The 20974-nt window shown below is 40.0% G+C and overlaps 1 protein-coding gene, 1 long non-coding RNA gene and 7 other non-coding genes across 9 annotated transcripts in view; 1 reads left to right on the top strand and 8 right to left on the bottom strand.

Annotated features, from left to right (window-relative positions):
- Positions 1-980: 980 nt before the first annotated feature.
- Positions 981-1122, bottom strand: LOC148158719 (U4 spliceosomal RNA). Its single transcript, XR_015763200.1, has one exon. It is a non-coding gene; the product is annotated as a U4 spliceosomal RNA (small nuclear RNA).
- A 240-nt stretch (positions 1123-1362) lies between these two features.
- LOC106918034 (uncharacterized) lies at positions 1363-3556 on the bottom strand. Its single transcript, XR_015763081.1, has 3 exons — positions 2559-3556; positions 2251-2412; positions 1363-2120 (listed from the first exon to the last, which is right to left on the bottom strand). It is a non-coding gene; the product is annotated as an uncharacterized LOC106918034 (long non-coding RNA).
- On the bottom strand, positions 2910-3050 carry LOC148158718 (U4 spliceosomal RNA). Its single transcript, XR_015763199.1, has one exon. It is a non-coding gene; the product is annotated as a U4 spliceosomal RNA (small nuclear RNA).
- On the bottom strand, positions 3554-3694 carry LOC148158717 (U4 spliceosomal RNA). Its single transcript, XR_015763201.1, has one exon. It is a non-coding gene; the product is annotated as a U4 spliceosomal RNA (small nuclear RNA).
- Positions 3695-4735: 1041 nt separating this feature from the next.
- Positions 4736-4876, bottom strand: LOC148158716 (U4 spliceosomal RNA). The gene has a single exon (XR_015763202.1). It is a non-coding gene; the product is annotated as a U4 spliceosomal RNA (small nuclear RNA).
- Positions 4877-5378: 502 nt separating this feature from the next.
- On the bottom strand, positions 5379-5519 carry LOC148158715 (U4 spliceosomal RNA). Its single transcript, XR_015763198.1, has one exon. It is a non-coding gene; the product is annotated as a U4 spliceosomal RNA (small nuclear RNA).
- Positions 5520-6049: 530 nt separating this feature from the next.
- LOC148158714 (U4 spliceosomal RNA) lies at positions 6050-6190 on the bottom strand. The gene has a single exon (XR_015763196.1). It is a non-coding gene; the product is annotated as a U4 spliceosomal RNA (small nuclear RNA).
- A 602-nt stretch (positions 6191-6792) lies between these two features.
- Positions 6793-6933, bottom strand: LOC148158713 (U4 spliceosomal RNA). The gene has a single exon (XR_015763197.1). It is a non-coding gene; the product is annotated as a U4 spliceosomal RNA (small nuclear RNA).
- Positions 6934-15998: 9065 nt separating this feature from the next.
- plxnb2b (plexin b2b) overlaps positions 15999-20974 on the top strand; it is a 155385-nt gene continuing 150409 nt past the window's right edge. The window contains exon 1 of the mRNA XM_014987447.2: positions 15999-17685. The gene's annotated coding sequence lies outside the window, so the exon portion shown is untranslated. The remainder of the gene's footprint in view (positions 17686-20974) is intronic.

The following is a 20974-nucleotide window of genomic DNA, read 5'->3' as shown; positions in this document are numbered from 1 at the left end:
TTTCAAATGATGATTAACCTTCTGCATAACCAACTCGATGTTCCTCTGCGTCTCTTCTATATTGTGGATCTAGAGCGCCCCCATGTGTTCTAGGAAGCACAATGTATCACAATATGTGTTTGTTCCGGTTTCAGGCTTTAAATCTTGCCAAAATGTATATTTATTTTTAACTGTAGCAAGTGGGGAAAAAAAACAATCTATTTACTAATTAACATTCGGTATCCCCAGAACCAAACATGGAAGAAGCAGCATTCAGCTTCTATGCGCCACACATCTTGAACAAACTTCTGGAAAATTGTTAAACAGCTGAAATGCTGAGTTCCTTTAAATGTAGACTAAACCTTATTAGAGTTGATTTTGTACCATAATTAATGAAACACTATCCAACATTTTGATCAAAAAGGTAATGTTTCAATAGTTGATTTTTGTGTTTTTATGATGTAAAGCACATTGAACTACAAATATACATCTAGCTTTTCAGAGTAAGTTACTGAAATGGTCTGCAAATGCTAAAATCTTAGCTCTGCTGCTGTGATGACGATTTTCCCAAATTTTATAAATGTCATGTATTTAAATGTGGAAGTAGTTTGGAGACATTTGAAAATTTATTTTCTAAGACCATTTGAACCCACAGAGAACAGATATGAGAATCAACACGGAGACGCTGATGAAAGCATTAATAAGAAAAATAAGAAAGTTTTATGTGACCAAACTCACAGTATTATAGAAGTTACACCAATGCTGTAATATTACTCATTCTTCATGTTGCAGTGGGAAATTACTAAAAGTAAAACAGAACATTTCAAATGTGATTCAAACATTTCCACAGTAAAAGACAATAATTACTAAACTTTTTTTATACACATTCTGCCTATTTTCATAAACACACATAGCTAACATTAGTCTACTTTTTAAGTTTGTAAGATATCAATCTGACCCTGTATGAGTGCCATATGCAACAACTTTTACAAGTAAGTCAGTCTCCATAGAGACCGTCAAAAATTGCCATTCCCAACTATATTTCAAGTCGTCAAGGCGGGGTATTGGGTAAAGTTTTCAACTAGCAATAATCGCGCCTCGGTTTAAACCTCATGGGCTACGATACTGCCACTGCGCATGGATGGCAGCCTGACCTCAGCGGATGGGAACTCTATTCACTCCCTATCATCTTAACTCACGGTTGTAAACATTGCTTCATCTTCATTCAGCAGCTCTGAAGAGTAAACAGCAATAACATTATAATTACATTTAAAAATAACTTGACAATATTAAGCATCAACTGGTTAAAAACCAATGTTTGCTGCAATTCAAGAAATGCAATTTAGACTTTAAAAATAATTAAACGGACAGCCGCCAAACTAATCCAATTCCACATTCACTTTATTAAATACAATAACTCAAAGTTGTTGTTTTTTTAAGATAACTTACATGAAGAAGCACGAAGCCCAAAGAATTCAACAATTTGCATTCCGTCGATTTTATTCACAATTGCTAAAAAATGCTAATATGACCACACACTTCATCGTCAGTTGGTGAAAATCTTAAATGGCATCCAAAATGGCATTATATCACTCAAAATGTTGTGCGGGTAGGTTTGCATAGCCCACTGCTGCAAATTGATATGCAAGGTCCTAGCCTCAGACACTGAAAAAATGAGAGCCTATTTATTCTTGAAGACTTTAGACAGAAATATTTTGGTACTTATAGGTCATCCAAATATTTATATGTTGATGAAAAGACATTGTGTCTTCTTTGCTTTCACAAGACAACGCGAACTGGCTCAAAACAGTTTGCTGGACATCAAATGTGGAACTGAAGAGAAAAATCATTTATGAATTGCATTATACAGATGTAAAGAAACTATGAGACTTCATCAGCTGCTGTAACAGCTTTGGGCGATTGCGCCGTTTACAAACCATTTCACAAGACACCGATGACGACGGCATACATAGAAATTTAATCAGTGTTTGTGTAATGTGGGGTAATTGTAGTCTGTGCATTTCCCAGCATTGTAGTGGATCCTGTGATCTTGGTGTGTTCGCCTCTGAGATGCATCTTTGTACCTCGATAACGGCGTCGGTGGAGAAGTTTGAATTGCTCTCTTCGATTTCCATGTTCAGCTGCTGCCACAGGTTGTCATAGGAAAAAAAAAAATAAAATGCATCTGTGTTCCTAATTTATTGTAATTACGTGGAGTGATTTGCAAGAACACTAAAATACAAATAAACACAGTTAACAACGATGACGAACCTGAACTGGGGGCAGATGGTTGAGTTGAAGGTCCAGTTCAATCGCCTGCTTTCTGGAAGCACCGGGGTTTATCACGGAGTGTTAACCGGATCATCCCCCATCATGTCGGGCACGACGGTGCCTCAGCATTGTGGAAGAGCTCCGCTTACAGTAAGGCAGCACCTGGGAGTAAATCTTACGTTTCACTTACAATATAAATAAAAGTTAATCCCCTGTCAACTAATTCAAATATCCCATAGAAAGGAATTGGAATAAGCCGAAAGAAAAAAAATATACAAAGCGGAAATGAGAACGAAATAACAATTTACCTTATTCTCCGTGACCAGATCAAAAATGATCCCACAGCCAAAAACCAACGCAAAGCAAAGGACACGAAGTATCTCCATTCAACAAAAACCCACAAACGTGTCAACGCTGTTTCTCCTTCACAAAAGCAATTTGGCGCGTTCACAACCAAACGATACAGGAACTGTAGTGGTCACGTGGTTTTCCTTAAAGTGATACGCACACAGACACGGGGTTTCGTTTCGTCTTGATTGCTCGCCGAGGTTTCTGTATCATCTGGCTGGCCCATCACTATTCGGAAATACATATCAGTGAAGACATTACTTTCTATATACTTATCAGTTCAATACTAATTCCATTTACAGAGAAATCAGTCTCCATAGAGACCGTCAAAAATTGCCTTTGCCGACTATATCTCAAGTCATCAAGGCGGGGTATTGGGTAAAGTTTTCAACTAGCAATAATCGTGCCTCGGTTAAACCTCATGGGCTACGATACTGCCACTGCGCATGGATGGCAGCCTGACCTCAGCGGATGGGAACTCTATTCACTCCCTATCATCTTAACTCATGGTTGTAAACATTGCTTCTCTTTCACTAACACTTTGATGATTGAGAAATGCAATTCAAAACATCACAGTCATTACCTTGACAAATAATGAGATTTGGTTTAGTATAAAACAGACATTAATGTTAAAAATGATCATATGTGTTACATACAAATGGAACAGATGAGTGACATTTATTGGTCCATTTATCTTCTACTACACATTACAGAGCTAAATTGTGGCAAACTTAAATAACTTTAGCGCATGCACAAATGATTGTGCCATTACGTCATGAAACCAAAACAATAAACAAGAGGCTGTAGGTTAGGTTAAGCAAAAAACAGGTCACTGTTAGCAGAACTTAGATGTGAACTGATTTGTAAGAGGCTAAAGTTACTGAAATATAAACAACTGTAACTGCTTGCAGAACTGATGAGCAAAATGCTGCTTATTTTATCACATAATAATCAGTCCCCATAGAGACTGTCAAAAATTGCCATTGCCAACTATATCTCAAGTCGTCAAGGCGGGGTATTGGGTAAAGTTTTCAATTAGCAATAATCGTGCCTTGGTTAAACCTCATGGGCTACGATACTGCCACTGCGCATGGATGGCAGCCTGACCTCAGCGGATGGGAACTCTATTCTCTCCCTATCATCTTAACTCATGGTTGTAAACATTGCTTCATCTTTCACTAAGACGTTGATGATTGAGAAATCCAATTGAAAACATCACAGTCATTACACTGAAAAAATAAGAGCACATTTCATATGAGACCATGGGTGTCCTAACCTTCTGGCATGTGGGCCAAAAATGTCAAGCTGAAACAACTCCAGGGGCCACAAACATTTTAGTATTTGTGTTTGCAAAAATTACATTATGTTTTCAATTTTACCTGAAACTAAACACAATAGCAGTCACATAATTTAGCTTTTCATATATTATTGTAGATTTAAAACAAAAAATATATATTTTGCAGGTTTGCCAGATTTAAAAAAATAACAAACAGTATGCTTTGTTTTCAAGCTGATTGTGTTTTTCTCCATTTTTTTGTCTTTTAACTCACTCTTGCTTTATTTTGAAAAGTTTATGAAATGGGAATGCCTAAATCTGAATTTTAGTAAAACTGTTTGCGTTTATGAATTAAATCAAAACTTGTGTTCCACCTTACATTTCTCATTTTAACGTCTTATATTGTCTCTCTGTGTTTTTGAAACATTGCTTTTAAATCGTTATTTACTGCCTGAACTGGGAAACTACAAATTTAGACTATTCTTAGATTTCTGATTAGGGACCATCCAAAATCTTTTTTTTTTCTTTTCTTTTTTACCAAGAATACCAGGAATTTTAAAATACCTAGAATTGTGTTGTTTTGAAGAGTTTAAACAAAAATATTTATAAGTCATCCAAACATTTAAAAATGTCTGAAAAGATATCCATTCATAAAACAATGTGAACTGATTCAGAGCAGTTCATTGGTTTTCAAATGTGGAAGTCAAAAAATAGAAATACTGTTAGACATACACAATTTACAAAACTTTATAGACATCCTGACTACTTTAACTGGTGCAAAATATCCATCTACTTTCTGAATACTTTAAGATTAATCACATACAACATAAAAATATGTAATTATTCTCATAATAAAATCAGCCTTCATAGAGACCGTCAAAAATTGCCATTGCTAACTATATTTCAAGTTGTCATGCCAGAGCATTAGGTAAAGTTTTCAAGTAACAACAATTGTACCTCGGTTAAACCTCATGGGCTACGATACTGCCACTGCGCATGGATGGCAGCCTGACCTCAGCGGATGGGAACTCTATTCACTCCCTATCATCTTAACTCATGGTTGTAAACATTGCTTCTCTTTCACTAACACTTTGATGATTGAGAAATGCAATTCAAAACATCACAGTCATTACCTTGACAAATAATAAGATTTGGTTTAGTATAAAACAGACATTAATGTTGAAAATGATCATATGTGTTACATACAAATGGAACAGATGAGTGACATTTATTGGTCCATTTATCTTCTACTACACATTACAGAGCTAAATTGTGGCAAACTTAAATAACTTTAGCGCATGCACAAATGATTGTGCCATTACGTCATGAAACCAAAACAATAAACAAGAGACTGTAGGTTAGGTTAAGCAAAAAACAGGTCACTGTTAGCAGAACTTAGATGTGAACTGATTTGTAGGAGGCTATAGTTACTGAAACGCAAATAACTGTAATTGCTTGCAGAACTGATGAGCAAAATGCTACTTATTTTATTACATATATTCAGTCTCCATAGAGACCGTCAAAAATTGCCATTGCCGACTATATTTCAAGTCATCAAGGCGGGGTATTGGGTAAAGTTTTCAATTAGCAATAATCGTGCCTCGGTTAAACCTCATGGGCTACGATACTGCCACTGCGCATGGATGGCAGCCTGACCTCAGCGGATGGGAACTCTATTCACTCCCTATCATCTTAACTCATGGTTGTAAACATTGCTTCTCTTTCACTAAGACTTTGATAATTGAGAAATGCAATTCAAAACATCACAGTCATTACCTTGACAAATAATAAGATTTGGTTTAGTATAAAACAGACATTAATGTTGAAAATGATCATATGTGTTACATACAAATGGAACAGATGAGTGACATTTATTGGTCCATTTATCTTCTACTACACATTACAGAGCTAAATTGTGGCAAACTTAAATAACTTTAGCGCATGCACAAATGATTGTGCCATTACGTCATGAAACCAAAACAATAAACAAGAGACTGTAGGTTAGTTTAAGCAAAAAACAGGTCACTGTTAGCAGAACTTAAATGTGAACTGATTTGTAAGAGGCTAAAGTTACTGAAATATAAACAACTGTAATTACTTGCAGAATTTATATGCCTACAGTTCATACTTTTGATGAGCTAAATACCACTATATTTGTTATTACACAATATTCAGTCTCCGTGGAGACCGTCAAAAATTGCCATTGCCGACTATATTTCAAGTCGTCAAGGCGGGGTATTGGGTAAAGTTTTCAACTAGCAATAATCGCGCCTCGGATAAACCTCATAGGCTACGATACTGCCACTGCGCAAAGCTGACGACCTGATCGTCAGCAGAGAGTCTTTAGTCTGGGCTCTGTCTCTTTCGCTCACGGTTTTACAGTAGGCGTGGTCTCGGCATATACAAATACTTTCAATTATTATAATTATCTGTCAGTCATAGTCATATTCCTCTATTCTTAAAACAAATAGCAAAGATTAATCCCTACAGATATTTAGAATAGAGATTAAATTACGTCTTTTGTAAAACAGGAAGTGGTCGAAAGCGGCCGATCGCTTTGTCAACGCTTTGTTAAGACACTTTGGAAGAAGCATGGCGTAGTGTCGGATCGAAGAACAGAATAGACGTCGGGAAAAAATCTCTTTGTTCATTCAAAGCCAGCGTAGAAAAGTTACCGAAAAGAAAGTCCAAATAGCAATGACGTCACATCCGGTGTTACAACGTTGAAGGCTCGACAGACTCGAAATCAATAAGAGCGAGTTCCTACAGTTACTGTGTCAAGAAAAGGATATAAGTGTTACTCGACAATGTCGGATGTGTTCTTAAAGGATCCATTACTTTTGAATCTTGATTAGGTAACACTTTTCAAGAAACGTTGAACTGGATACTTAATGTTAATTATTTCACAGCAAAATCAGCCTCCGTAGAGACCGTCAAAAATTGCCATTGCCGACTATATTTCAAGTCGTCAAGGCGGGGTATTGGGTAAAGTTTTCAACTAGCAATAATCGCGCCTCGGATAAACCTCATAGGCTACGATACTGCCACTGCGCAAAGCTGACGCACCAACGTCAGCGGAGGGGTAGTCAAGTTGCTACATACCATTTTAACTCACGGTTTCGTGACCAGTTAAAAGTACTTGCGTCTTTACCTGCTTACTCCAAAATATGGACCATTTTAGAGGTCCAGCGGATAAAAATTAACCGCATATTTGTTTTTGTTTTACGAAAAAACGTATTTTAAAACTGTGGAATTTGGCGCAGTGCATTCTGGGTCCAAACATCTATAACGTGTATAAGTGTCTAACTGATGTGATATTTTTTCATCTCACCATTAAAACACCAATTGACTCGAACTTAGCTTGACAAGAGAGTTAAGCGTTGTGTTTATAATTCAAAAGTTTGAAATTGTCCCCGCACACAAATTCTTACATGTCAATGTTCTTAAAAATGCAATGTTACGGCATGGCCACCAGATGGCAGCGTAGACAAGAGCAAAGCTGATCAGGCTCATTTAAAAAACGGCTTCCAAAGTGCAGTGTTGGTGCATCGACACCAGATGGCAGAATTGAACGAGAATAAAGCTGGCCTGGCTCCTGAATAAGCACCAAAATATCATAAAACAGCTTTAAATTAAAATATAAATAAATTAAATTAAAAATGATGTAATGTCAATCCTCTAAACTTGCGTCAGAGAGGCGCCCTTCTTCTGGTCGGACTCCGAAAAACATTCTCACCTTTTTTCAAGATTTTTAACTGTCTCTGAATCTATAACACGTGAACTCTGAATGGAAAACCAAATTATGTTTTTTGGGGGGTTTTATTTAATCCAACAACATTATTGTTAGGTAAATTGTATTATCAAATGTTAATTGTATATACCTTTATAATCTTCTTGTCTTATATGCTTTTATTTGTTTAGTTACATCTTTTTTGGAATGTTCCTGTATTGTTGAATTACTCTGATTCCTTTCTCAGAAGGCCTCTCTGAAGAAGAGCAGTGACAACAGCTTTCTGCGGTAATCAGTCAGTGGAACTTCCTGCTTTTTGACCTGTTAGATAGCTGTACAACCATCGCCGTGAAGACGTACAACTTGCTCTGTTTGACCCTGTGTCAGGAACTGGATAATCTAGATTGTGTTGTTAGTTAGTGATAATCATTGGCGCTGTAACTATGTGATGAAGTGTTTTTTCCCCCTCCCTTTAGAGTTACAGCGCTCTCTGTGATTAGGGATACTAAAGACAATAAAAAGAGAGGGGCAGGCAAATGTGCTTTCAGAGCGGTAGGAGATTTGTAACTGAAAGCACTTCTCTGTCTGTTCTCCTCGCGAGTATTCAGAATCTAACTCTCTTGTCTTTCCTGTATTATTTAATCTGGGTTAATAGGTGTCAACTCTGACAATTATAGATACGTCCATTTAAGGTCTTTGTATGATTTTGAATCACTTCAGTGATGCAGGCCTGTTGACCTCCCTCTAGTCGAACGAGAGATAAAGTATTACGTAACCTGTTACAATGTTCGACACTTCTGTTTAGTAATCCCTTTCCTACTAACCAATCCTAGCATTTGTATTAATTCAAACATATCTTTTTATTAATTTATTTTCAAAGTCCTTATTACATAAAGGCAACAATTACACACTCATGTTCAAAGAAATATGTCTAATATTTAGATTCATGTTCCTTGGAAAATTGCACTTTTACCACAAGCTTTTTTGTTACCATTAACAATCTTTCGTATACAAAGATTGCACACAATCTTCTGTATACCAAAAATACTTTACTGTATTTATGTACAATAAAGGTGAGGCTTTATCTTGTTGAAGCGAGATAAAGACCAAGCAGTTTTCCCAAATTGCTGTGAAAAGGATTCAACAAGTTTCAACTCTAAGAAAACTGCAGCAACACCGTATCGTATGTGCACTGTAACACTTACAGCTCAAACGACCAAAGGATCCAAATCAATATGACATTCGTGCGAATGCTAAGCAGTCACATGCTGACTGCGGCTGCAGGTGTCATTCTGTACATGTACTGAAAATCTGGTCTTAAGCCCCCTTGGTAACGGACTGAGCTTTTACACGCAGCGTGTTTGACACAAGCAGTAATTTCACTCTGTGGACATTAGGAACCTATTCACTTGTTGTGAAGCTCCAGTGGTAAAATGCAGGTGCTTTTGGGTGCTCGGCAGATAAGCGTTGCTGTGCCAGGTGTTAAAGCTGCCTGAGCTGACACATTAGACAGGGATTTGCCCGTGCCAGAATGTCAGGCCAATGAGGCTCATAGAGGTAGGCTTGGATCACTGTCAGGGACAGGTAAGTACGCAGATAAGGGGATTACACTATGTTTGCGCCGAGTAATCTCAAATGAATCCCGCCAGCTTCTGTTTCATCCTCAGTCTGGAACGCACAAATTTCTCTTTTTTCTCAACCCAAGAAGCGCGCCACATCAGCAAAGTTTAATTCATAAAAAGCAGCCGTTTTTTCTTATCCACGCTTAAAGTGCATTTGAGGGCATTTTGGGTTATGGTCATTTAATAACCTTGACGGTAATAATCTCCTCTTATTTTCCTGGAGCCTTAATTGCTCTTCAGCTGCATTCAATTTCTTTTTATCAGCAGCTCTGCCCACTCTGTGCAGGTTTCGTAATCATCTGGGCCTTGCCATTTGGTGGTGCTGTTATATAAAGCTTAAAATTTGACCTGTTGAACAATTAGGACTTTTTAGGAGTGGTTTAAGTTCCTCCAGCCTGCGGCTTTTCCTGATGGCATGTGGAGGGGGGATGAAAATAGAGTTGAGCAGATGGCTGTTTCCGCCGTTCAGCACAGACTGGTGGCTACCATGCCATCCCAAAAGGGGCTCAGTGGAGAGCCTGTAGACTTTAGCATGCCGAAAGCTGTTTTTCCCCTGAACCATCAGACATAAAGAAAGCTAATAAAACAAGTGCCACACTCTTGTCATTGTCTAGTCCATGTTTAAAAGCTTCGTAAGTAGGGTCTGTTTGGGCAAGAGGGGAGGAGGGGGAACAAGAAAGACATCTGCTAAATCCAATGATCTGACCATCCTGATCTACACAGTGCAGCTTTCTCCTGTAATCACACATTGACGGACCTTATCATGGAGGCGTCATCTCCGTCTTATCTCGGATCGGCGGGCGAAATGGATGCCCCACGCCTGCTGAGAGCGTGTGAGTGGAAGCAGGTGTGTTTGGGCTTTTAGCCGGACGTGAAGAGGGTCATTTTGTAATCTGGTCTGCTTCAGATCAGGGCCGTGTTAAAGACGGTTAGCTGTGTTAAAAGTCTCTTTGTCTCTCCTAGACTGGGGCCACCTGGAGACGATAGAGCTGTGATTAGATTGTGTTCAGAGCAGGAGGAGGAAAACAATGACGTTTTTTTGTTTTTGCTTGGGTGAAATGACAGCCTAGCGAGTGTGAGCGAACATCTGATACGAGAGGGACAAACGCGGCCCGCTGCGCCTAACGTGGTTTCTGCCTAAAGCCTTAGGGTCAAAAAAAGACGCACTTTTTTTGGTGCTTTACTGATCCACGAAATTTACCGCCCGGCTTATACCGCCATATTTATGGCGGTACATCTTCAGACGTCATTCTACTCATTCAAATGTCACTCTCTCTCTCTCTCTCTCTCTCTCTCTCTCTCTCTCTCTGTCCAACACTTGCAGACTGTTCACTACAACCCACACACTGCTGCCACCCTGCTATTCCCAGCTTGTAGTTTTTCCCAGACTGAGTCAAGAGTGACACCATAAGCCTGCCTGTCCGTTTTATGCCAAACCTGATGTCTCCCTGCCGCACGTGGCCTTTGCCAAGTATGTAAGCCTTTCACGCATTCCACAGCTAGGTTAAAGTCCCTCTCTCCATTTCCACGCGTCTCAAATAGCTTCTAAGTCGTCCAGCTGGAGGTGCTCTCCGCTCAGTTAGGAAGCAAGTCATGTAAGGGCGCTGCCTCCGCCTCGAATAACCTCCCCTTCCCCTCCTCACTCCCCCGTCAGTCTGTCTTCGCACCTTCATCAGCACCCCCCACAACAAGTTCCCGTGTCTGTGAACTGCTCCATCTGTTGACCTTGCATTTCATGATCTGCCTCAAACGCATATCTTGGCAGCCTCCAGTTTGATACCACAAATTAGCTAAACCGATAAATGCACTCGCGCAGAAGTTGCATCACGTTCTTGAACCCGTTTCTCATTTTTGTCGCTTTTGCAGCCACAAACCCGAGAGCATCTCATTGGGATGTTATGTGATAAGGGCGGCGCATAGTAGCAGAGAACAACGACACATATTTTTAAATCCTTGTTTTCCAAATTAAAGTCTGAAATGTGTGTTTATGTTCATCCCCATTTTGTCAACAATTTGTAAGGATATCCTTTGCTTGTCTTTTGGTGTATGTCAATTGGCTTTTGACATCTAGATATGGACATTTTTGCCTGTTAACTTGCAAAATAGTTCAAGCAGAGTCGGACTGGACAGGGATCTTCTGTGAGCATCAATTTTAAACCCTCCCAATCCAGATTCACAGCTGGATTTATGTCTGGGCTTTGACTTGTTTGTTTACATCTGGGTCATCAGTTTCCACATTCTTGCTGCATCTTAAATGCCTTTTTATCCCCCACACTTTAAGCAGGATTTCTTTTAGCCAGCTTTTCTTTTTGTCCCTCAGCCAGAAAGATTGTAATTGTGGAGATTTGAGAAGCTGACTAAAACTTAGGAAGTTAAAAGTTTCCCCCGCTTGAGTTTATGATCACTCTTGGCTGCTTCCCTGGTTCTTCTACAGACATATTTGTATAAAAGACTAAACCTTGTTAACATGTAAGCTACTTGACGCACTTTGATCGTCATGCAATCCATTTTATGGTATTGCATAAGTTTCCAAAGAATGCAAAAAAAACAAAAAAAAAACAACTAAATTATGTACATTTAAGTGCAACAACATTTGTAGTTCATCTTGTACAGTTTATGGGAAGTCCTACCTCAAATTATTTGATTTTATCGATATGTGCTTGCAAATTGATCTGAATCTGTACTTGTTTGTGTCCAATTGAGCTACGTTTGATATCAAACTTTGTAAATATAGAAAAACCATTCTAAAAGGACATAGTAATGTATCTTTTTACATGCAGAGTGAATAAACAAAACAAAGGATCATAAAAGTATAACTTTATTTACCTGTTTGTTTTTTATAAAAACGCAATACTGGGTTTGACCAACAGAGGGCAGTCTGTGCTTACGGCAAACATTGCGAACTATGAACCTTGAATGTGTTATGACCACTACATCATTGCGGACACCTGGAAGACTGCATCGTAAATGAGGTCATATAATGTGTTGATAGTCAAATATTTTAGTGCCTGGACCATCTGAGGGACACTGTATGAATAATGGCCGTGTTTGACACCGGCATAATAGCGGATCATCACTATTCGAGCAACAGAAAGGGACGCTGCAGGCAGGTGTAAGCGCATTGATCAAAGTGTCATCGGGACATCTAATAGAACAAAGTAAAACTCTGTTCCACTCCAGTGAATTTAAAGAGCCTCGACTTGGCCTTTCTTTGCTACCCAGACTCCCCTGGGCAAACATGCCCAGAGATCCAGCAGCCTCATTACTCTTTAGACAAACAGATTTGGACATATTGAACTCAGACCCAAAACAACCGGGCTGTGTGCCGCCACTTTCCACTCTCCGGGCTCTATGTGTGATTGGAGGGTGTTTGTCTCTCTCACTCTGTCTCTGGCTGTCTGTTTGCCTGACACTTGTCTGGCTTGGCCTACTTTCGTCTTGATCTCATCAGTCAGTGTGAAGACCTGCGAAGGCCATCTCCCCCATCTTGCTCTGTGAATCCCCCCGCCAGCTCGGTGCCTGTGTCAGCAGTTAGGGACTGACTCAAAAGCCCACGCAGTCTCCAGTGTTTGCTCCAGGGCCCACTAGGCAAAGGCAGCACTTCTCCTTCAATTCAGCAGACAGGCTCGTTTGCATGCTCATAAATCACTCAGAAAATCTGACACTGAGCCACGCACTAAGACTCGCCACAGTTGGGAAACTCAAAGAGCCTTTTTTTTCCCCCTTTACATTATGACAAAAATACTCTAATCAAGGAAAATCATTCATATAATCCGACAGAGCCAGTGCCCTTCAAGACAGTCATTCTCAAGCCTTTTCTGCAAGTACTACCTCGCTAAAGGCAAAGGACTCATTACTCTTAACATTCAGGCAGGTATGTTAAACTGGTAACACGGCATGACTTGACATTTTTCCTATTTCTTGTGTTGCTGCGGCATGGATTTAATTTCTACTTAGAGCTTACATTTTTTTTTATTTTTGTCTTTCAAGGTAAAACCCTGGACAGTAACTCCTGTTAATTAAAAATTCCAGGTGTTTTGGTTTCTCATCAATCCCAAAATCAAACCGCAATATGGCCGCTGCCCACGTAAACCACAGCAGTGACTGTAGTGGTAAACTGTCACTAGCTTGGTTGCTAAAATCCTTTTTAACACACAACCTATGTTAGTGTTTGAACACATACATTAAAAGGAAATAACAGTTTTTAGCTATTACTGCTGATAGAAGTTAGCTTGTCACTGAGCCCGGTAATTAGCACGTCCCCTCCGTCCTCAAGCTTTTTATTACCCGTTTACACGCCAATAAATCACTCAAAAATCTGACATGTCACAGTTTGAAACTCACGGTGCCAGTTTTTACTATTATGAAAAAAAAAAAAAAACTTTAACTGGGGAAAATGATTCATATAATCCTACAGAGTCAGTGTGCTTTAATCCTGTTGTTCTCAAATCCTTTGTGACATGTTCTCCACCAAAGTAATATGCTACATTATCACAGTTTATGGTGGTGATATAGCAAATGGTTGAAATATCTGCCACTCTATTACAGCACAACTTAAAAATGTTCTATTATTTTTTTAAAGGCTTAGCTGTATTATATTTTTGCTCAACTGTCACGTTCCAAGTTGAAACATTAAATAAGATTTTCTTCAAACTCAGCTGTCAACATTAAATGGACGCCAAAGGTAAAATCCAGTATGACCACTGTAGGTTTAAATATAGCACCAGCTGCAGTTCTTAGCTGTTATTTAATTTTTTTTTTTTTTTTATGGTTTGGATAAATGTAGTCTTTTCTACAAATAGTACAAGACAAGCTTTGTAATGAAACTATTGCTTTAGTACAGAAAATGTGTAAGAAATTCACTCTTATTAGCTATCATTGCTAATAGCACTTAACTTGTCAGTAATCCAAGATACTGACATCTCACATTGGTTTTCTACTTGCAAGTGGAATACAGTTAAATTAAAGTTTGGCTTCATTCCCAAATCTATGTTTGAGCACATGAGGTAAAGTGAGGAGCCAGCAGCTCCGGTACCTTGTTTACTGTTGTCAACATTTTACTGGCGCTTGTGTTTTTTTCTAGCTCCTGTTTAAAGTAAACATCGGTGTGCTTCAATAACTAATCATTTTGGTTGCATTTTACTTCTGTTTTTCCCTTATAAGCGGTTTGAATCAGAATTTACTCTAAGGTTACCAAATCCCACCAGTGGAACTTGTACCAAGGAACCTCGTTTTGGTATGTTTTTTGTTTGTTTTTCTTTTTTAGCAGTAGCAACAATCAAAAATGTGGTCATGAGCACACAATTTTTAATCCCACTTTTTGTTCTTTGCGCCTTGAGTTTGCCACAAATCTCTGAAAAATCAGACTACAAATGACGTGAACATATGGCTCATTCAAAGCCCGTTAAGTGTTCACAGCTTATAAAAACTGAAGAGCTCCAAAATTATAGCTACTCCTTCTGATTAACGATTCAGCAATCGAGGTACAGAGCACACACACATGATTTGCGTTATTCAGACTGCTAAACCTTCTCTTGTGAGGACACAGGCACATGGGGCTATGTGAAATGTAAATGAATGAAGACGGTTGGTTTGGAAAAGTATTTTTAAAACCAAACAGTTTCCCCCAGAAATGCATTAATCAGCACTGATTTATTTGGAATAAGAGCGGCGTGTGTGTGTGTGTGTGTATGCTCCTTGTTTACGTACCAAGAAAAGTGCAATTAACATCATTACATCCAGTCACCTAAAATACAACATATGTGTATAGTTTGTAGTGACAGCTAATTTCCCATTACTGTCAGTTTGTTTTAAAGCGAGCCGACGCTGAGGCTTCTGTTGCTGCCACAACAACAAAATGGAAACTTGCTGGATGATTCAGACAAGATCACCGTGTGACAACCGTTATGTCTTCCCTTGCAAAGCTGAAAGACCTCGCTGTCAGCAGCCTCCACTGGCAACTGGTTTATATCCATCCAGAGCAATACACACCAGAGAGCTGTCCAGAGTGATTCCTGTTGATTATCCCGGAGTACCATGAGATTGTTTCTGGATAGACACAGACCGTCTCTGGAGTGTATTTTTCTATGCTAGTTATTAGAGGCTGTGGGAATGAGTAGTAAAATATCCGAGGTCATGACCTCAATCTGGCAAGTGGAGAAAGTAGCACAAGGACTTGACGTGGAACTTTTACTCTTACTCAATAATAATCTTGACTAATCTATTGTATTCTAATGGAAACAGAAATGCATAATGGCCATCAGGATGTTAATAAAATCTTGGCTTATTCAACAAGCAAAATATGAGAGACGGAAATAAATACAAGTCAGTGGTACACCATTTCATAAGCACAATCCAATGCCTCCATTAACCTTTTTTTTGTGTTTGCATCAAACATTTTGACATGAGGATAAAAAAACATAAGTGGGATAATTAGAGTTTTGACAGCTCAGTTTCAATCAGCCTCTTTAGATTTATGTTTGCAAAGCCTTGTGTTTATGCACACTGCTAATTGTAAAAATTTACTGCTATGCTTAAATCTGTGTAGTCTGTATATATTTATCAACATCAACATGGCTTTCAAATTTCCCTGTACTTGAGACTTCGTTGGAGACACTCTGAAGTGGTGCAATGAAAGGGTTTGTAATACGCAAAGCTCGGATTTATCTACTCAAATGAAAATAAACTACCTGCAAGACAGCACTTTTAAACTTTTAATTTTCTCAAACGTTGGGTTGTTCAGCTCAGAATACAAAATATACACAAAAATTCATCCATATACACATAGTGCATAAATAAATCAATGTCCAATACAGTGTGTACATGACACAGACTTGATAGTGTAGACTATTTGTCTTGTGAAATGGTTTGAGATGACTTGTTTGCAAAAATAACCTGAGCTGAAGTTAATGTTTACACTGACTTCTTAGCAAACTTGCGAATATAAAGCCGGCTGCTTGATGTAGCGTTCGCACTCCCACTGTGACGTAAAGACCGTTTATCCAGCTGGAGCCAATCACTGTTGAGCTGAACATAGATATGACATCGATGCATAATCATAGTGTACTGAAAAAAAGACACGCAACCAACCCCGTTTGAAGTTAGTTAGACCACAGTGGAAAAATAATTAGGATTATTTGAGGAGATACAAAAAAAAAAAGATGACAGGAAAGGACTCCAGATATACCCAAATTTGCCACTCTGACTCTAAATAACCTAAAATAATATTTTCCGAACAGACAAGGCCTTCTGAACGTGTAAAAGGGAGCTTCTGGTCAGGAGAGAACCAAAAGGACAACACCCAGTAGAGCAGATTGTAAATTTAGCTTGCTCATCCACTGTAGACACAGTAAAGGGTTAAGGTTCAGTCTCTATCGGATTCAAACAAGGTTTGTCCAAAAGATTAAAGCGATCTCTCAAACAGTTTTAATTTGTCACACCAGATACTTGAATATCTTTCGCATTTTTTATTCGTTTTTTTTTTTTTTTTTTTCTAACTTCATAAAGCTTTCAGACTGGATTGACTAAAAATTATACAACAGCGCACCGGACACTGGCACCGCCAGCTGAAGTGTGGAGGTTAAGTAAAAGCTATTGCTTTTCATAATGAATATTAGGCTTTATTGCTTGAAGTGACCTGGAAACGCCCCCACAGAAAGCTGAATCCGGTGCCACACTTTGGGAGCCACAGCGCGGGGCTTGCCTGCCTCCGTACCGCTGCCTTTCCCTACCCGCGGAAGTATTTTCTATGTGCGTGTCGGAGAGCAGGAGACACAACTTGTAGCCTTCTCCTTGTTTCCTCCACACACAGCGGCTTCGCCTTCAGCGTGCATTGGAGTAAAGGAGAGGGGGATACTTCTTTCACGTTGTCGCTGTCGTCTGTTCTCCTCCTGCGCGCTTCTCTCCAACCCTCCTTCCCTCCCTCCCTCCCAGCCTGCCTGCCTGCCTGTCCGCTTGGCTCCCTCCTCGTCCTCCCTCCGTTTTGTACGCAAACCTCCGGGGCTCCAGAAGGCGATGAGGGTCGGGACGAGTGCGTGAGAGTCGCATCCCACAGGTGTGTTGCCGCCAATGCAAACGGTGCCTCTAGGCTCTGGTCAGAGGCACGCGCGCGCATACCTGGAAATTACCATGTGACTCTGCACCTGGGCGTGGAGAAAGTCCTCTTATTCCAACCGGAGACTCTTTTGTTGAGGAGTTGACCGCGCCGTCTCCAAACAGCAGCGACTGTTCGGTCAGACAGCGTGACCCGGGCTTTGGTTCCTCTTCCCCCCCAGACCCCCTCTTTCCAGCGGAATAGTGCCTTTTCCCCCAGACCCACTCACAGGACGCGAGACGAGATGTAAAACTTCCTTACGGACATTTCTCTAAATAAAAGTCGCCAGATTTCGTTAGAGGGATTCTTCGCTTGGCTCTTTGGACTGTTTGCGTTTGTGGAACTACTCCGCTCTTTCACCTTCAAGGTGAGTTCCGACAAAAGCTCGTCAGTGCTGCTGTTTTCATCCCCTTTTGACTTTGTATGAATTCCTGTCTCTGTGAAGTGAGAGCGTGAAGACACATTTAATGCCAGTTAGCGTTAGGAGACAGGGAAACCCAGGAATGTCGTTTCACTTCAAAGACCCCTTCTACTCTGTTTTACTGCCGTCTCAAAAGTGGCTTCGGATCAGTTCGCACCTTTGCCTTTTCGTACCAGTGTACAAATAATTTCGTACCCATGTTCTTGATCGCTGCGTATCACTTACTACTTATTGGTTTTGTAATTTTTTTTGTGGAAATAAATATTCACAAGTACTCAGCTGTCTCATATAGTGAAATTAAATGCATGTTAGTTTCTGAAGATATTAACTATCTCAACATAATTAAAAAATAAACAATCCCACCTTTCTCGAGGACCGTTATTACTGGCTGTAACATTAATGCATTCCTACAACTACATTGCATCCATTGTCGTCTTCGCTGTCAGTCCCCAGGGTCTACCCCAAATGCTCTCTTGGAATTGACAGCTTTGGTCAGTGTTACAGAAGTTTTAAAAGTAAGTTTGTGTATCGAGTCTTGTGGATTCTTTGCCAGCTCTTGTCAGCTGTAAGCCAAAATGACTGTTTTGATGAAGGCAGGCAGCTGTGGGTGAGGGTTTAAAAAGCAAAACGTTGCAGATGCAGACACATTCAGAGGATAAATTCCTGACCTCGGACCAGAAACTTCTTGCCAAAAAGGTTGAAGTCGCCAATAGCTCCCTGAGGACATATGTACCCAGGGTTAAATAAGTTCAGTGAATGTTGTTCTGATGAATTTGCAGACAAAATGGAATGTAGAAAGCCAATAAAACATTTTCAGAGATTGTTTTCCAGTCTACGCTTACATCAGGGAGCTCTTTGATTGGGTCACTGGTTGTGCTTCTAGACCTTATGAAATACGAGATTACGACCCCTGAGCAAACTAAAATGACCCCCTGATGATGTATAGTATCCGTCATAGTCAAATAACTACAGTTCTGTCCTGTTGATTATAAACAGATTATAGAGATTTACGAGCAATCATCAGCTGTCAAAGAGTGTATAAAACAATCCTGGGGTATGACAAATTAGAAATACTCACATGTTGTAGAAAACTGAGGTATGAAAAGACCAAAACTGTAAGTGTGAAACAACTAAATGGGCAATGTGACTATCATCCCTTCAAGGCTCAAGTCCTATAGGCAGTAGTCTGTTTTATGACTGCAAAAAACCTTGTGAAAACAAGCATGCCTTGTTTCCATCCTTACCATGAAATGCACCAGTAACGTCTACCTAAATGTTTTTTGTTTTTTTTAAAAGTCCTTTTGTGCCCAAGTAATGAGCTGTGTCATTGTAGTTCTTCACAGTTGCACTCATGACTGTCTGGGTGAAAACTTGTTCAACTGTTCTCAGACTCAACAGCTGATTGATGGTAGAAGGAGAGGGAATAAAGGTCCCAGAAGACATGTGCTTCCCTAAAACCATTCATTTAACGTCAGATGCACTACAGCCGCGGCATCTGCCCAGTCACCTCACAAGGGGCTATCTGTCCCTATGCGATCGGCAATTTCTGTGAGAAATGGGCACGTGAGCCGCGTTCCTCACCTCTGGACAGTCGAGCCGTACATCAGCATCCGAGAGCACAGACGTAGTAGAGAGCCATGCCTCATGTTTGCTTTTTCTCCTTACTCTGTATCCGCTCTGTCTTGTCTCTCTTGTGGAGTACAAGGGAACAGAGGCACTATTGATGTCCCTGTTGAATCTCAAATGCTGTTCTTGCCAGTCTGTATCTCTCAGTCCCTGGCGCAGCCCTCAGAAAACCACTGTACTGCCTTGTTTTTTTTTTTACCATCATCCACACCCCTGTTCCTCTAGACATGCCTACTGTACGCGGGATGATCTATCTCCTGGAGATTATTCCAATTAAATAACTTCATGCAAACAGTCTCGTAGTGGGAATGGATTAGCGCAGGAAGGGGTTGTGTGAAAGCCGGAAAGGTGGCTGCTGGTGTCTGGAAGGGGGTTCGAGCAGGGGGTCAGCCTCCAGTTTCTTCCCTGCACCGGGAGAGATGCCATCTGGTCACACAGAGACGAACGCAAGCAGTTTCAGAAAGTAACCCCGCTCTCCCCTCTCCCCTGCCTCTGTTTAGTGTGTCTTTCTCTTTCTCCGTGCCCCACAATGCTTCATTCAGTGTTTATCTCTTCTGCTCTGAATAAATAGAGACACCTTATCTGTGCAGAGGAGAGTGTGATAAATGTTTTCTCCTGCTTCCCCACAAGGGTGAAGAAGACGGGCGTACCACACTGCTTCATCATAGACGCTCTTTTCAGGACAGGGGAATGGGAGACGTTTCTCATTCAGGTCATGCAAGGGGTTTCAGGAGTCTGCGAAACAATTCCCAAAGCACAGACTCATACCCTTTTAATGCAAGGGAAACGGGGAAAACAAATCGAGCATTTCTGAGTTTTCCTCGCCTTCATACCTCTCTCCCTTTGGGTAAAAGACTGCTGGATCTGGAATTAAACTTTCAGGTGAAATGTAGCATGGAGTAGCTTACAAAAGTTCTCGTGCCAGGTGAACGTTTTCAGATTTGCTGTATTTTTATATTTTAGTGGGATGTAATGTTAAAGATCAAAGGAAAGTGTTGCTTTATTTTGAAGCAACATTGTGTCTTCTGCCCATTTTTTCTTGCAAAGCATTTCACGGTCAGTCAAATAAGGTCTGCAAATTGCAATTATTTCTTGACCCAGATTCTGTATTGTCACTCTGTAAAGAATCCCAGATTTGTGGAGAGCAGAACTAATAGTTGTCACATCAACAGATTGTCCTGCTTTAGCATCGGATCTCTGCAGCTCCTCCAGAGTTACCAACGGCCTCCTTGTTTGGCCTATCAGTATACTAGAGAGAGAGGTCAGGTCTAGGAAGGTTTGCTTTTTTGCCACACTCCTCTTTTATTTCAGATGATACTGTTTGCAAACCAATATTCTGTTACAAACCTCTTTCGGATTCACAGAACAGCTGTATTTATACTGATTACGTGAGACACTGGACTAGATGCTTAAACTGGGTTGTACTTATCAAATAGGTGATTTAAAAAAAAGTTGTTTTAGGGGCATTCAGTTATACTCAATTTTATTTAGGGTGTCTGAGTAAAGAGGGCTCAGTGCAAATCACATCTGACTGTTCAAGTTTTATTGGAATCCATGTATAATATTCCTTATACTTTATTATTAAGCGCTACTTTGCGTTGAAGATTGT

The sequence above is a fragment of the Poecilia mexicana genome, unplaced genomic scaffold (genome assembly GCF_051168715.1).
Source record: "Poecilia mexicana isolate PSO_F unplaced genomic scaffold, ASM5116871v1 scaffold_6, whole genome shotgun sequence".
NCBI classification, from domain to species: domain Eukaryota; kingdom Metazoa; phylum Chordata; class Actinopteri; order Cyprinodontiformes; family Poeciliidae; genus Poecilia; species Poecilia mexicana.
This window is presented reverse-complemented; position numbering and strand designations above follow the sequence as displayed.